Source organism: Amblyomma maculatum, unplaced genomic scaffold, assembly GCF_055883805.1.
Source record: "Amblyomma maculatum isolate TAMU_Amacu unplaced genomic scaffold, ASM5588380v1 scaffold_13, whole genome shotgun sequence".
NCBI classification, from domain to species: Eukaryota; Metazoa; Arthropoda; class Arachnida; order Ixodida; family Ixodidae; genus Amblyomma; species Amblyomma maculatum.
This window is the reverse complement of record NW_028146738.1, coordinates 31871229-31889719: the sequence shown is the minus strand read 5'-3', so window position 1 is coordinate 31889719 and position 18491 is coordinate 31871229.

Below are 18491 nucleotides of genomic sequence, written 5' to 3'. Positions count from 1 at the left end.
CCATGTCCGAAATAACGAGCGTCCGACATCACAGACACATGAGTGTTGGGTTGGGTGGCGCAGTTGCTTACGAAGAATCCACCTCCATTAGTACATGCCAGACCCTAACTCACGTGATCAGATAAACTGTCAGAAGACATGCAGAGCTTTGCGAGGGCCAGGCATGAGAGCTAATCTATGCAATAGTACTAAACAAAATTATCTGTACCCTTTCATTCCTTAAAATCCATCTTCAACAAAAATCTGAACTAAAACTGTAATCAGTACCCTGTAAAAAGCCACTTCACACGCCCGCTTACAACTCTCCACATGCTGCCTCTACAGCGCAGGTTTCTTTTTGTCAGTTATTCAACTCCTTAACAATCCAGAGGTCAGTAAACAGTGCAACTGTGTAAAATTGAACCTCGCTGCATCTTAACTCATATGGGATGCGTGAAAAATTTCGCTGTGGCGAAATCACCCCCAGAATACTGCCAGATTGGATTTAGAGCACGTAATGTACAAGCCTCATTTTGCGACCCGCGTGCATCGTTTGAAGCTCAGCCTAGGCCTATGTTTTAAGTCCGGGGCCGGCTCGCACCCACGCCGATATCGATCAGGGCTGAACCAGGCCCGCACCACCGATACTCAGCCCGGCCAAGGCCCGGTGGTCAGTCTAGGAGGACTCTTTAAAAATGTTCAGTTAAGGTGAAGAAAGAAACGCTTAGTGCTTTTTTATTCCATCATAAATGATCTAGTTCTGATTAACATGCATCAGTATATAAAGTGTCCCCTTCCTGAATGGCGCGCAGAAAAATTCCATGCATGAAGAAGAAAATGAGGCAGATATTCACCATTTGTTGGTTTGCCCTGCACTGAAGCCGATGAGACTTCGGAACTTGATGGCAGTGGGCCTTTCTCCAAACAACCCATCTTCTTACATTGCTTGTACACAAGGGCTTTATCATCGTTCCCTCTTGAACTTTATTGCAACATTCAACAATTTTTGTTTCATTCGATACTTCTTTTAATTTTCTTTTTACATATTCTTTTATGCTCTGAGGCAATAAACGGCATTATTAAAAAAATAAAGGATTTTCAAATGACTGCATGAAGTGTTCTCTTTGTATTGAAAGAGCTCGATATAGTACTACCATGGCGTGTATAGGTTAGTCGGTTGCTAGATTCGGATGTAATGGCTATCGCACAAAGAACTGTCCACCTACCTTCTGTATACATATTCTCTATGCGCTCGCCACTGCCCAAAGCGAAATTCTAATACAATTACTAGTAATATTGTATGTGCTAAGAGCCATGAGTAATTCTGTCTGTTACTCAATTGCTTAACTAGTTCTGGTTGATATGCCATTCCCAATTTTTTCTTGCTTTTATTCATGACAGTATTTTATGTATAATGTTTTAGCTTACAACTATGTGTATGATTTTAATGTAAATAACCCTTTCCTGTCTTAGCCCTGAATATAGAACTGATGATATTGCTAAAGTAAATAAATAATACAGCCTAAATGGTGCATAATAAAAGCTAAGATGAAAAAAAAATCTGAAAAAATATTCTCAGCAGCGAAGGACACTGAGTACAGGCAGAAGAAAATGCTTCGTCAAGAAATTTTTGGCATGCCATTTTATTTAAAGCTATTGTGCTCGTTCACGTATAAGAGCTGTGAATGACAGGTATTTTAAATATGGCTTCTTGTTAGAAATTAGCTCGTGGGGCAAGATAGTGGTAACAGAAAACCGAGAACATAAAAAAGCGCCTTCTGCCAGATCCGACGGAGTGTGGCTTGTGGTCACTGATTGCTGTAAAATCACGAGCAAGGGGTGTTGAGTACTTTAATAGGTTCTTGCTCGTATAATCGAGCCCTGTGTCATGTGTTGCAGCGCTCTATAAGACCTGCAATGTATAGTAGAGCGCAGAGCAGATTTTTGCGCTTTTTCTTTTTAAATTTTTCGCTTATGTCGTTGAACTGAGCAAGGCGTGAGTGAACGAAGATACTTGGACAAACCACAGAAGGCTGCTGATTAAACTCGGTCTACAATTGAGTTTCTCTCCGTAAACCACTTGAACAATTATAGCGCTAGAATTCTTTCATTTCCGAAAAAAAAACCATACACTGCTAGCCCCAGCCCGGTCTGAACCCGTCACTTCAAGCCCAAGCTTGGCCCGGGCCTGCCAAACAGCAATTTACAGGCCCGACCGGCCCCAGGCTTTCGGGTTAGCTTGAGCCCATGCAGAATGGGGAGATCACGCAGCACTACAGATTGGATCGTAGACTGGTACCCCCACCAGACCCGAAATTAAACAGCAGACAAGCAGTGGCGTGGAGGCGACTGCAAACTTATACATATCCGCACCCGGTTATGGCGAACCACATGTTCCCTGAGGCTAGGAGTGACAAGTGCAATCTTTGTGGGGCGAGAGGGACCCTCGACCACATAATATGGGAATGCCCGCATTCTCCCAGGAGGACGAACAATATAGGCTGTAGAGACACCTGGGAAACCCTGCTGCGCAGCTCGGACCCTGAGCTCCAGCTCCTACTCGTCCAACTGGCTGAAGAGGCTGCTGGGACCCAAGACCTCCCGGCCTGCCTCTGAGGCGGCGGCACCCGCCCCTTGACCTGCGTGTCGGGGGGTGGGTAGATCACCTTATCTGTTGGACATTAAAGTTTAGTCCATCCATCCATCTATTTGGAAACCGAAAAATGTGATCTATTTACAAAGGTGGCGGTCGGCGGCGACTCCTCCTTTTTTTTTCTGTGAGTTCCGCGGGGAAATTTTCACACACTATCAGCAAAGACATCACAATGTCACTGCCGTGGATACTGGAGGGCGGGGGGGGGGGGGGGTAAATCCGATTTGGCGACATGCACGTGGTCCCCCCGCACGTTGAGTGGGCCAAGGTGGTTTCGACTGCCTGGCTTTGCTCAATGACTGACATCCAGCGGTGGGGTGGGAGTGCCGCGACCCACCCTCTGGGGAGGCAATAGGGAACCTGCGCTGCCCAGGGGGCGCGCTTAGGATGGATGGATGGATGGAATATAGGAGCGTCCCCTTTGAAACGGGGTGGTAGCAGTAGCTATCTTGCTCATTTTTCTCCATATATCTTAATTATTGATTTAGAATGGTTAACTAAACCATCCTTCTATTTATTAAATTTTGCTCCTACATTACTAACATTATGCCACTTCTCTGCTTTTAAGCCACCAATCTTCCAGCCGTTTTTTGCTAGTTTCCACCGCCGGCTTATTCACCCGGCCACTGTTATCTCTAAACCCCAGAGCTTCAGGAACAGTGATTGCGCCTGCATCAACTTCCGGATGGATACCATTGCATTCGAGTATAATATGGTCAATTGTTTCACTGTAATTTCCACATACAGCACATGCGTCATCTCCATTGTTAAACTTCTTTTTGTAGCTGCGTGTTCAAAAAGGCACCCTGATCTAGCTTCAAAAAGTAGGGCACTGCCTCTTGAGTTATCAAAGAAATCTTCCTTCCTGATCTGCATTTTCCACTTTCGGTATAATTCCACACTGTTTTTTTTTCATCGAATTTATCCAATTTTTACCTTCTGTGTTTTTCACCTGTTGCTTAGTGCTCTTTATTTCTCCGTCCTTGTTACTAGCATACTTACTAGTTAGTTTCCTAGTTCTTTTCCTCCATTGTGAGTCAATGCTTTTTAGGTACAGGTATTTAAATACCTTAGCTGCCCATCTGTTACTGTCCAATTTCCTCAGGCGTTCCTCATATAATATTTTACTCTGAGCTTCCCGTACTTCGAAAGATGCCCAGCCCATATCTCCCTGTACCGCCTCATTTGTAGTTTTGCCGTGGGCACCTAGTGCTAATCGTCCAACGGATCTCTGATTTGTTTCTAATGTCGACTGTACCTCTGATTCTAGGCACAAAACCGCATTTCCGAAAGTAAGTCCGGGCACCATAATTCATTTCCAAATACCCCTCAATACCTCATACCTATTGTATCCCCACAATGCCTTATGCTTCATTATCCCGGCATTCCTTCGCCCTTTGGACTTAAGTGATTGCTCATGCTTTCCAATGTATGCCAATCCTTCGTTTACCCATACCCTTAATTATTTATATTCTGCTATTCTAGGTATTTCAAGGCCCTGAATTTTAAGACCCTGATCAGTTGAGCCGTTGAAAATCATCAGACCCGACTTAACTGCGCTGAAACTGAAGCCTAGAGCGTCCCTTTCGTCTCCGCAATACTTAACTAGAGTTTGCAATTCTTCCAGACTCTCAGCTAGCAGCACAATATCGTCTGCATACATCAAACCAGGGAGGCGCTGCTCTACCGCCTTTCCACCTAATCTGTATGACAGGTTAAAACCTAGGTTACTGTCTTGTATCCTCCGTTCCAGGTTTATCATATAAAGCATGAACAGCACCGGTGATAGAGGACAGCCTTGTCCTAATCCTTTGCATACTTTGACATCCTCCGTACTTATTATCCCTTCCCACGTAATTTCTACTTTGTTATCCCGGTATATTTCCTGTAGGAACTCTATTATCTCATAACCGATACCTTCTTCTTTTAATATGTTCCACAGGAGTTCCCTGCTTACTTGTACGCCCCGTTTATGTCCAGGAAGGCCAAATACAAAGGTCTATTTTCCACTCTAGATATTTCGATGCATTGGGTAAGCACGAACAGGCTATCATCTAAGCGCCTACCATTTCTAAAGCCGTTCTGAAGTTCTCCGAGTATCTTGTTACTTTCAACCCATGCTTGCACCTTTAATTTCACCGCCTGCATGGCTAACCTGTACATTACAGATGTTATGGTAATCGGCCTGTAGGATTTTATGTGCATCCTTTCTCCTTTCCCTTTATAAATCAAATTCATTTTACTCTGCCGCCAGCTGTCCGGAATTTGCTTATTCGCTATGACTGTTTCCAAAGCTTTTAACAACGTTTCCTTAATTTTTGGACCGAGTTCATTAATCAGCTTGATCAGAATTCCATCTATTCCTGTAGATGTGTTTTTAGGAATATTTTTTTCTGCCTTTTTCCAGTTTAGATTGGTCAGTTCTAAGGTGCTTTGTATTCTGCTACCTTGTGTTGCTTCCTGATTTGCGGAGATTACCCTATCGTTGTTCTTAAATGATTACCCTATCGTCGTTCTTCCCTAGCCAGCTTATATGGTTCTAGAATTTTCTTGCTCCGCCTCTAGGGGCATCGTGTATATCAGCCATCCAGCGATCGGTGGACTGTCTTATTTTACTTTGGACGAGGGCCTGCACTTGAAGTTTCTTTTGTCGATATGATTCCCATTTTTGGTCGATTTCCTCCTGAGAAGGCTGTGCTTTTTTTGCCATTCGGTGTTCCCTTGAAGCAGCCCGTCGCTGTTCAAAAGCTTCCCTGATTTCCTTATTCCACCAGCTCCGTGGCTTCCTCTTTCCATTCCAGCGGTTTGCTACTTTAACCTCCTGAATTTTACTCCTTATGAGTAGTTCTACCTGTTCATAATCCCAGTCTTCCATGGGACTTTTCTCTATTGCTTCCTCTATGTCTGCTGCTATCTGCGCTATTTGATCGTCGTTTAATTTTGCGTTTATGTTTTGGCTAAGTTCCATTTCTCTTTTCATCAAGGGCCCCATCTGCAGACTAATACGTTTATGATCACTTCCCAGACTACACTCCCCTTCTTCGTCTATTTCCATTTTTGTGACTTTGCTATAAATTTCCTGCGACATTAGACAATAGTCAATGGTCGTCTGCCTGTTGCGGAATTCCCACGTGATTTGGCCTTCACATTTTGTTTCTCTATTTACTATAACTAGATCGTGTCGCTCGCAGAAATCTAGCATTAGCTTCCCGTTACAATCCGTGTATCCATCCAGATCGTCGATGTGGCCGTTCATGTCCCCCAGCAGAATAATATTGGCCCCGTTTCCAAACTGGCTTATATCGTCACTGAGACATTCAACAAGATCCCTGTTTTCTTGCCTGCATTGATGTCCTGTTCCTAAATAAACTACCCCTAGCCATGTCCTTATGCCGGCAATGGTTCTTGAAACCCAGATATGTTCTTTACAAAATGATTTAATTCTTTGCCAATTTGTTCCCTGGTGTGTCAACATACCTACCCCTCCACCCTTTCTTTCCGTTCTCGTTCTGTTGCACCCTTCCCAGACGTAGCCTTCTATAAACGGCGGATCTTCTAGATCCCTGAGACGAGTCTCGCAAAGAGCGTACACACCTATTTTGTCATCCTTCAACTGCTGTTCTATCTCTAGCCATTTCGCTCTTTTTCTACCTCCTTGCATGTTTATGTAGCTGATCCTAGTGTTAAATTTCTTTTTTGTACTTTTCTTTCTCGACCTACTCTTTGCCATTTTTGGGGGCTCAGCCTCCATTATTACACTTTCTTCTGCTTCACTTCTTACTACCTCTGTGCACGGAGTCCTCGCGGACCCCCTAAAAAAGCTACAGCCCTGCCTGCCAAGCGCCAGCCGATCTCTGCTCCGACCCTTTTGTTAAAATGAATGCCATCTCGCTGAAAAGCCCTACCAAAACCTGCTTTATGTACCTCCCTGTTTACCTCAACCACTTCGAAACGCTTCTCCAGGCTTAACTTTCTTATGTCCTGATTAACTGTCACCACGTCCTTTTCCATCTTTCCGTTCAATCCTAGCACCTCTGGTACTGTGCATACAACTATCTGCGTCTGCTGTGCTATCTCCCTGATCTCGTCAACTCCCTTAGCTAAACTTTTCACCACTCCTGCAGCGTCACCATTTAGGACATCGTTTAGACCCGCGGCTACTATTACCATACTGCGCTCTGCGGAATCCTTCAACAGCCTATTTTTACTCTCTTTTAGTACAGCCCTCATTGTTCTCCCTGGGAAGGCTCCAAACAACACTCTCTTATCACCCCTTACACGTTCCAAGATATCTCGCTTGCACCTGTTCATGTTAGAATCTCCGGCGATAAGCACCTGGGCCTTCTCTCTCCCTCTCCCAACTGTTGGCTCCTGCTTTCGGTTATCTGTGTCCTTATCTCTGGGATTTTCATTCTTCCTTACTTCTTCCATTTTTTCCCGCGTCTTAGCTGCTTCTAAATAACTCTGACGGTTCGGATCCGCCTGACCTACTTTGCTTATGCCTTTCATGCCAGTGCTGGCCCCAGCCACGTGGCCCGCATTGGAATGTTCGTCCTTGTTGGTTCCAAGGACAAAGTCGGCCCCTTTCTTTTCAGTCTGAGTAAGCTGTCCAAGCAGTTTCTGATTTTCCGTCCTTAGCAAACGTACTTCATTTTCTAAATCCTCCACACGAGACACTAAACTGCCCCTTTCTTGATCAAATCTATCTAGACGTGCATTCAGTACGCAACACCGACACAAAAAGTCGCTGTCTTCCGCTTCACCTACAGAATCAAAACGCGTTTCTTTGAGATTAACCTGCGCCTCACACTGAGTACACTTTACCTTCTTTTGATTGCACATCTTAAGCGCTCATCGACTGAACTATAACTGTTACGAATTCTTAGAATATACAAATTGCCATAAGAAGACACAAGAAACGACTAGCAAACACGCGTTAAAAAAAAATCTGCAAATGCCAATAGCCTAGAAAGAAAAATATTTATCTAAACAAGATAGCTAAACAATGAACGTCAAGAAAACCTAGCTGCCGGCACGAAAAACCAGGCCGCTAGGACCAAGAGCTAAAATCTATTCTTTAGGCTGCACCTAACCTAACTAGCTGAAAAAGAAATAAAGTTAATAAAAGGAAGAACTTATCTATTTGACGCTTCGGAAGCTCCCGCTGTCGCCAGTCCGTCCGTTTCCGGTAGCCACGTGAAATCGGAGGAGCGATGGAACACGCGTCCGCACGCGTCCGCTTAAAATCAGACGCCCAGCGCCACCTGGTTTCAAAATGAGCAAGCGTATAGTTGGACAGAGAACGCCGCTCGTCGTACGGCGGCTGCGCCCATCGGATGATTTTGAGCTTTCTGTTCATGCGTAATGCTTTTATCGCAGATTTAATGTTGTGAAGAATTTGGAGTTTCCTTTTTAAGGTGGCGGTTCTACGGTCGCCATCTTGGAAGTAGTTCAGATTCTGCCACCAGGCTACGCCACTAATCCATGACTGATGAATTGAGTACCCAGCCACTCAGCCCTCTCGACTTGAGCTGCCTGAACGCTTTTCTTGTGTTGCTGCGTGGACTTTCAAAGGTTTTTGCTGCTCCACAGCAGTGCCCAGGCAGAGAAGGGGAGGAATTTTGTCCCCGTCCTGCGAAGCATGGGCTGCCCCATTGAACTTCCCTCTTCACCCCACCGCACCACTACTTCGAACAATACGCGCCCCGACAATTGGACAAGAGCCTTCCCTCTCTTGCCTATACGTCGTCTCACAAGATGTTTACAGCACAGCGAAAGGCAGAGGCACCCCAGCCGGTCCAACCAGGATCACGCGTACAATAGGCAATTGTGCTTCTAAGCGCCTCTCACCCCCCCCCCCCCCCCCTCCAAATTGGCGGGGGTGACAGTAGGAGCACAATTCTCTATTATAGTGCGCACAGGCGAGAGGCACTTAGGAGCACAATTGAAAGGGCTTCTCTGCCTTTCGCAGTGCTGCAGATATCTTGTGAGATGAAGTATAGTTTCCGCTGTAGAGCCACGAACCTGATTGCTCCTACCCGCCGAGCGTGAGGGGGTTGGACGGACTGCAGTAGGCTAGCTTGACTGAACACAAATAAAACAGGGTGTCAATATGATTGCAGAGTGCAATCTTAGTACGAGTGAAAAGGAAAAGCGAATGGCATTATTTCTGCAAACTTCGTCAATGAACCTTAGTTGAAGTCGGCGCCTGTCTTGTGCTCTTTTGATCCTCGTCTTTTGGGCTGTGCAATCGAGTGATCATTAGCGAGCTTTAGAATACGGCGACCCTATCCGTAAGTGGGATAGAGTAATAGCGGAGCGTGCGCACTATAATAGAGAATTGTGCTCCTACTGTCACCCGCGCTGTTACCCTGTCCCCCTAAGCGGTAGGGGTACCATATTCTAAACCTCCCTATTGTTGATGCCATAGATATAGTAGAGATCGGAACACTCCTTGACTGTAGTGGAAGCTGTCAGCTCTTGCGGTCACCAGAAATTTGCTTTATCAAACGTGATTACAAATATGATAATGTAGCTATAATTAGCTGAACTTCAGTCAACAGTCGCCCTTGTTTATTTTTTGTTCGTGCTTGTCCAATCTTGGAAACTAGTTGCTGGTAAGTTACAATGTGCAAATAAGTGAATGATTGCCAATTTTTTCCTTTTGAGATGAATCGATATTCCGAAATAGATGTGAAATCCACCAAGAGGCTATGTATCGCGCAGGAGGCCGGCATGTATTCATGTTCTCTTGGGCACTGAGGAGGCGCATTCACACTATGTGGGAAATGGGGGAAGGGGAGGAGGGGTTGTAAAGGAAGGTTGCCAGAAGAAAGGCCCTAACGGGGACAGTTTTGTAGGCGCTTATGGCGGCCACTTCCCCACTCCCAGTTGGATGCTCCACCAGTCATTTTATTTATTCGCGCGCGCGCGCGCGCGTGTGTGTGTGTGTGTGTGTGTGTGTGTGTGTGTGTGTGCGTGCGTGCGTGCAATTAAAGGAACCCAGTATTTGCCGGCAATTAGAATAAAATTTTAACAATCAATCTCCTAGAAACATTTTTCTCCTGCAGAATTTCACTCGACACTGAAATCTGATGTGAAAAGTAGCATGCTATGGAAGACGCTGACCTGTCCTGCTGCAGCTTCCTGTGATGATGCATGCGCTTTCTGAACCATTATATATTGGGTGGACTACTGTAGCTTGTAGCCTACTTTTTTGTACTCATTTCACAGGGCACACACACGTATGCAACAAGTATACTTTAGTGTTGAGCCCGCCTTTCGGCTTCATGTGTTGGTAGTCAATAATTTCGTGATGTGGCACTGTACATTCACACATTTGCAACATAATAATCAAGAGCCCAAGTTTTACTCCATGCAAGAGCGCCCATGCTTACCAAATGTTTTCCTGCAAATGCCAAACGATTAGACACATCGATCAGATCGCGTTCGGTCAGATTTGGCACGTGCTATAATTTGTGAATTTTTCCATACCAATGCAGTACAGCGGTTTTGCGTCATGTGGTCAAACGGAAGCACGTTCTTTGTATGCTTCGAAATTCTCACACGCTTTTATGTCACTTTTGCTAACATGATCGGATACCTTTCAGAGCACAAGAAGTCGAGTTGCTTCAAAACAAGGTTCAAATATAAAGTCAACAAATTGGGCGTTGAGACGGCGGGTGAGTGGACGCCTGGGTGACAGGGTATCTACCTTACTCGAGATAAGGGCCCCATTCTTTTGGAAACGCTCTGCCTGCCGACGGGCTTTTAGAGCGTTAGCTCTGTTGCTAACTTGCGCGAGTGGCGCGTTTTTCTAAGAATCGTAAACACAACATTGCCGTCTTCATTGTGCCCGGGCAAACTAGACCGAACGCTCCACGCCCCCGGCCACAACGGCAAAGCGCAGTAGCGGGCGATGCTAGCAGTTATACCATTATAGCAAAATGAACGCCGAACCAGCTTGCCTGCCGAATGCATCAACGGGTTACCCTAGACGCCGTAATGCTTCGGACAATCCGCGGTATATCCCCCTTCACGAAGCGGAATTAGCTGGGAAGAGGACGGGACATCATGCACGTATAAAATAAATAAGATAAGCGCAAATAAAAGCATCAAACGGGAAACCAATTCAGTGTTTTCTCTCATAATATATATATATATATATAGGGCCACTGATCAAGTCAAAGTATTTAAAGAAGATATAAACGAATGCTTTTTGTCTGGTTTCTCCATTGTGAACAACGAATTCTGTAGATCTTTCGAAACGATAGTACGTTTTCATGAAACTTTGACTTGGTCAGTGAGCCTGTATATTTTTTTATGCCACCACCTGATCATACTGCATTTCGTCGAACTCTTGATTACAGTGGTTTCTCCCATTTGAGCTAAGCTCGACATTCAGTTCAGCAGCGTTGAGCCTCATCTTTTTTTTTTTAATTTTTAGTGAGGTGAATGACGGAAATGCAGTGGCAAAACCCGATTCAACATCACATTTTTGTATTGGAGTAACTTCACATGGCTGTTTCCCCATTCACCGAAAACATCCCCGGCAGCTACTGCGGCACGTTACCTTTACTATCATCACCGGAACGCAACATTTGAAAAAAAAAAAAAAAGCATGACTGAAACGCTGGTGATTATCTTCGGCTGCCCACTATATCATTTTTTCTCCTTTTCTTTGGAGCCTGCACTGCTTGCGCTATATAGGAACTTCAGTGGGAAGGTTGAAGAGGCATGCTTGTGCATGTTCAGGTTTTCAAGTTGTACTTGGCAGACTGTCGAAACATTTTATCTGTACCAGTAAAGTGGCAGAGGGTACAAGTATTCGTGCAATTTCTCCTAGGGAGACGGTCTTTGAAATTATATTATATTAATTTATGCAGTGTTATAGTTCCGTGCTCTACTATTCATTTTATCGTAGAAAGGGGAAGATATTTTTTCTTCTTGCCACTGAAAAAAAAACCTCTAAATTCCACACCCTCACAATATATGCTAACACCGCGAACATCTGAAGATAGCTTTGTGGCGAAGCTAAGACAAGGAATAACCAGCTCCGACAGCGTTCGGGTTCGAACTGTCTTTTTTTTTTTTTTTTTCGCTGCTTGCACTGAGACGCTTATTGCCAAATTTTTCTTTCTCCAGAGCTGTGCCGTTGTTTGTGATAAAAGCGCGGCACGAGGGGCGCTACAAGACTACAAAACAAAACCAGAATAAAAATTTTCAATGTCTCCGGCACGATTATATCTTGCTGAGTAGGTAGAGTAAGTAGCGCGAGAGCCTTAGCTGGCAACTTTTCGGCACACACACAGTATGACACACTTAATTCGAGGCGATAAATAAACCTCAAAGCAAGCAAGTGTACATTTGTCAAGGGACCATTTTCAAGTAGCGCTACTGTGCATGCGCGAAGCACCTGAGTGCGCGAAGCATATGCACCTCAGTTCGACCCGACCACTCGACCCGACTCGCCAGTGTTTACCTCTCTCGCCCGATGGAAAGGAAAGGGCAGAGGGAAAACGTTGTAGAAGCACAATACCCTCTCGTAAATACCCCTCGATTCAGGGTGTTTGTGGCTTCATCCTCGTAATTTTTCTGAACTGCGACATTTTAGTGCACATGAAATTTCACAGATGGCGCTACCTACTACGTTTATCACACGTGGCTCTGTTATTCCACTACTATTTGCTTTTTGTACACTTTGTAGTTGATAATTGTTACCGGTTGAATAAAGGAACGAAAGCCCGAACCTTTAAGTTATATTCGCCAGAAACAAACAAGCCATGGAGCATTTCAATCATGCTTAAAATATTTCATGAAGAGCTCGCGCGCTTCAAGTGAACCACGAAAAAATTAGCTGAAATCACCCTGACAGTGCACATTCCTCGAGAGTCGTAGAACAAAACCGATGCTTATCCTCTGACAGCGAGGTGTAAAGTTTTTCCACGCGAAATTTCAGCACAGATAAAAGCTTATTACTTGAACAGTTTAGCATATACTTTTAGCCATTTTACAAAAAACGCAAAGTTTGATCACAAATAACTTTTACACTAAATGAAGCAGACAGATGGTATTTTCAGGAAAAAGCGAACTATGTACGACCTCCAACTGCGCAAAAAATCTCCGCAGCAGAATGCGTATCTTGAAAGTTATTGTATGTATAATTACCTGTTTTATACAATTTTCACAGGCGCGTAGCTAATAAACTATGCGATACACAGTAATAAAAATGCTTAACTTTGTTCATTAACATCTAATCTCAAAATATCTCGAACGGTGTTTTTTTAGGTGCAAAAGATTTTGCACAATTTTGCTTTTCCCGAGACAAGTAGAGCGGAAAAGCCGTTTCTTACCTTTGTGTTTTCCTTTACAGCTTAAACATCGTTGCAGCTATTTATAAACCAAATGCACCACTAGAAAGGAGAGGAAATAAACTTTGCAAATATATCAAAGTCACATTTATAAACTAAACGAGTGAGGCGCAGTGGGCGTATGAATATCACCAAAAATGTCGTCTCTTCCCCGCTGGAGTGGGACCGCCACCTTAATTGCTTGAAGGCGCCACCTGACCTCCTCAGCTGCATGCCATCTTGGCTACGAGCCGTGCCGCTGCTGCATCATGGAAGCTACAAAGTCGCTACGCGTAGGTTTGAAACAGTTATGAGTTCAGTCTTTTTTTTTTTTCTTGCTATTGGGCGCTTGCAAAGTACAGCGTCTCTGCACGGTGAAATACGGGTACATGTTCTGGCAAATGATATTCTCCTGCTATGAAGCATCGCTAATGGAGGGTAAATATATCATAGCAAAATGACTGGACCTCACTGCTATAATAACATTCAGTAGAATTTGGCAATACTGCGCGCGTTAAGAGCATTGAACGCATGCAGTACTCACCTACTGCCCATTTGAGGAACACTAATAATTCAACTAGCTTCGTGATGAGAAAATTTGTCGATTAAATTGGTGCCTCGCGTGTCGCGAAATATAATGCACAGTTGCTAGGGCGATGCCGTTGAACGCATCTGTAGAGAAACAAAGGCCTGCAGTCGCGTTTCGGCACTTGCCTATTTACGTAAACGAACGACAAGCAACTGATGGGTTTATTTGTCCTTTGTTTATTCTTCGAAGCACATAACACCGAGATCCGCTGCGACGCATGCATCTAAAAGGCTCGCACTGCTAGCAATGTAAAAAGTTAAGTGGCTGCAATTGTCCTGTTCATAAAAGTTAGGCAGAAATTATCGGTTCCATACATTGTGAGAGCGTGGGGGAGAGTTGTCATGTTTTAAATCTGCTTAGTCTAAACCCGCGCTCTCTATTGTAAAAAGTCACGAATGAACTACATCGAAGGTGGGGTTATTATCGGTGATGGTTAATGAAAAAAAAAAATCAGTACGCGCTTTAAACAACAAAGTTGCTATACTTTGTTCCTTGCACAGAATGAAAATTGCCGCAAGCACCATCTAACGGGGGAATGTGAGTGGTTATACACTGAAATATCCCCCTTCCCCTTTCCACCCGCCCCGCGCGCCGACTGCTACTGGAGATCGGCTTATCTATACTATTTCGTGCCCAAATAAACGACTCGAGCAATCATGGTCAGTTATCAACATGCGTGCCTTATAACAATCATTCATGGTGAGGCAGCTAGATCGTATAGATTTACCGATTAATTCGTAGGTGTCGTAAAACAAATATTGCATGAATATTTTTAGCTGTACTTCAGCCAACGAACTAAATCATCCAACATGAAAAGAAAAAAACGCTTTCTCTGAAGCAATACGTCTTTTATTCGAAGCAAACAACGAACTAATGAATTCTCTAATTGTGGAGCGTTTTTCAATCACAGCTCACTTACTGACCTATTGAAAAATTGTTGAACGGCAACTAGGTGAGTTGCGATAGTTCAATGCAGGACTGAAAGCATGCCGGTTAAGGCAGTACGCGACTCTGCAATTCCGACAAAATACTGCGCGTTCGGATAGGTTGCAAACTTTCTCGGTTTGTCATCTAGATGATCGCAATATGCATATCGGGATGCCACTTACGTTCGCCCTTTGTTGACTTTAAGTTGTCGCCCTTCCTGCAATAGCCCCACTCACGCCCAGTTCTAAAAGGCGCCCTTCACAAAACGTTCTCATCAGGTTGCGCAACTGATAAACGCGAATAAACAGAAGTTTATATGTACAGGTGCGGACATAAGTAAACGGAGCACGCTTTTCCGTTCAAATTAAAATCACGCCTTCTGCACTGGAGATAAGAAAACAATATTGTTCGTAGTGAAAAGGCACTGGCGTAGCTTGTACCGGATCGCACATACCACGACTGCAACTTTCGGTTATGCAACGCATGAAAAATAATAGCAAAAAAAGCGCGCTCCGTTTACTTTTGTCCGCAGGGGTACGGTACGGCACGACAGAAGCCACGTTATGAAGTGCAGTGAGCAGCGCTCAAACGAGAAGCTCAACAATCCCCCGTACTCATCCAGTCTCCTGAATTGAGCTGAGTTCTACCGCCGCTGTGTTTTGTACAGCTGCGGTGAAATAAAGTACGGAGCAATCTTTTTATCGTAACAGAGCACTTCTAAACGCAGCAGCATGCCTTTGGTTTCGCGATAAATTAGACGCTCTTCAGCGCCTCCAGCCGCGGCAGTCTCAGCCGTCCTACCAAGGTAGTGGCGCGACGGCCACTAGGCGGGGATGGTGGTACGCGGAAAACTCCAGCGCAGGTTTCCTATACCCCATGGGAGTTGGCAGCGAGCTCCCACACAGCTATGAGAGCCAGCTGTGCACATGAGTTCCAATGCCTGAGCGGAGGCAGACTTGGGTGTACTTCGTGCGTCTTCCAGGTTGGAACTCATGGAGTCCCGCGGGACAAAAAGCACAAAGTGCTTAAAAAGGCGAAATCTCCCTCCGGCAGGCGGGGGCGTGCCGTCCAGTCACCGACGCGGTGGTTTCCGGTAAACGAGATACCGGGTCCTCGCGGGGGGGGATATAAATAGTGGCTGGGCTTCAAAAGTTAACCTCGGGAAAGTGGCCCTATCGGCCAGCCGCGCGGCTTAGGTGTCGCTGCGGGACACCGAGGAGGGAGGAGGCTAGCAGCTGCCCAGATATGGCAAAACACCTGTCGAGTTAAGAGAGCAACGGTTAGTAGGCCCGAGGTTATCTCAGATTGAGCCCGGTTCATAGTTGTTTTGGAAAGCAAAATGGCGCACTTAAAAACACAGACACAGGAAGGGAACGACAACACAGCGCTGTGTTGTAGTTCCCTTCCTGTGTCTATGTTTTGAAGTGCGCTATTTTGCTTTCCAAGATGATTTACCAACTAGGCCGTTCTTCCATTCTTGCAAGTTACATTCATAGTTATTTGGCCGGCAGCCAGGCCATGAACGCTCGCACCTCGCTAGGTGTGTAGTAAGCTCAGATGAGAAAATAAAGGCAGGAGGTTGGTTGGTAAGCCCAGGTACTGCCCATTGGGTGGACAGTGGTTTCTGCATTGGCCTGCGCCTGAGAAGGAAGCATTATCACACATAAAACTCGGAGCTGGAACCCGTGAAAGCACTCGGTGGGCTAAGTAGCCGCGGGAGAGAACGGTCCCTTCGAAGTGACTTATCCAGTTACCCAGGCCCGTGATTTTACGTACTATACTATGAAACCGGGTGTGTTCTGGAGGGGCCCCAGATTCGCCACCCCCACGTTAGGTTTTCTCCTGTCTCTGAGTCGGTGCCCGGGTGCGCCCGGTGGGTGAATGGCATTCCCGCGAGGCGGGGCCGTATATTGGAAGAATAATCCTGGTGTTCTCCCTGTCCTGGCCAGACAGGCCCGAATGTGAGCCAAGCCTATCAGGGTCATATGGCGAAAACTCGCTGTCCCCATATCCTATCCAAACGCCCATAACCTATTCCTCAGTCCAAACTACCTGTTCCTTAGTCCATCCCGTTCCGCTGCTTCCCTGGGGAGATCAGGGGAGTCTCCCTGGGCCCGCTCCCCGGCTGTGGGTCGCTTTAGTAGCATATCCCATTTATTTATTACTTCCTTACGAACAGTTCGTCCGTTTGGACCTTTTCGCTTATATATATGATTGGGAAATCTTTCTTTACCCGCGGTACAATACTTGTGCGAAAGAAGTATATAAAAGAATAAATATATATATATATATATATATATATATATATATATATATATATATATAAAGTATATCAAAGAAGTCTATAGACTCCAAAATACTTTCTGTTGTGGGTACCAATAAAACTGTGTATCACATAATATAACATATATCCATCACATTTAGAAGAGATAATGGTGCTACAAGATATGAATTGGCTGCGTCTCTGGATCGGAAGAAAATGGCAGCAGTTATAGCCAATGCTACTATAATAATAATAATAATAATAATAATAATAATAATAATAATAATAATAATAATAATAATAATAATAATAATAATAATAATAATAATAATAATAATAATAATAATAATAATAATAATAATAATAATAATAATAATAATAATACCTTATTTTTCCTTTACTACAAGGAAAGGAAAGGAGCAGCTGCTAAAAAGCTGCTTCGAAGAGCAGCTTGACTTGTCCCAAGACACTAAGCCCAATCATCGTTGCCACCAAGCGAAGACTGCCTTCATGTGTGTGCATTGGTGGGTCAGAAGAGGAACAGAGGAAAAGTTTTCTTGTAAAGCAAAAGAGTGCGTACACCCGCCAAATTTTTACCAATAATTAGTGTTGCCTCTAACTGAAACATGTAAAGTTCTCCTCTCAGCTTTGCAGGATCCTCATTCTTACAGAAATTAAACGCATGGCGTAGTAATGGATGGTCCCTTTACTATAGTAGCATGCTGTGATGAGAGGTTTGCTTGATTCCGTCAACATTGAATGAAAATCACCACCCTTTGCTGCGACAAAGAGCCAACTCAAGCAGCATATACAGCAGTGGTTTTCGTCCATTTCGCTTCATTTGGGTGAATGACCGGTCTGAAATTAGAACTGTAGCGAAGTTATTTTGGCACGCTAGTTAAGGCAGATATGCCTCAAGAACTATTGCCATGCATGTTGCTTGTTTGGCTTTAGATCGCAACAGACGGTATGGATTTTAGAATATTTCTGACTGAATCAGGCAATTAGCATGTGATTAGAAAAACAGGGACCTCTAAGTTGGACATCGTGTGTTAAATTACGGCCTGAAGTAGCAAGCGATGTAGCCGAAGGACGCGTTATGTACGTTACATTTAGCGATGTGACACTAGAGGTCATTAAAAAATTGGGCGGGTGTACCTACGAAAGTGCACATATTGGAGGTGATGTGCATATTTAATGACAAATACATATTTAAATTCGGTATCACTAAGCAACAGATTGGTTGAAACAGAAACGCACCCCAAAAATAGCTTCTTACAACCAGAAATGTTTTGCGTTAGTTTCTATGGCGACCTGACGGAGAATAGGAAATGTTTCGTAGTTGCGGCATTCGTTGCAGCGGGGTTTGACTGTAGCTCAAAACAAAGCATTCAGGTAATCCAGCATACTGGAGTCAATCTATGACACCTCCCCCCCCCCCCCCCCCCCCCCCAATTCAAAATTTTTGCATAGTCCCTTTACCAAGTAAATGGACTGCATGAGACTCGGTTGCCAACAGACATAAATATCAACCTTCTCCAGAACTTACTCTCATTTGCACCAATGCTACACTTGCGAGCATCAATTCAGCAGCATATTATACATTAGAAATGTTCCGCCAAACCATCCCTACACAGGCGTTGGGCCCATCTCCTCTCTTCTCTAGAATATTTCCAGTCGTGTCTGGTCTGCAGGATGCTATGAAATTGACCACCAAACCGCACAGATACA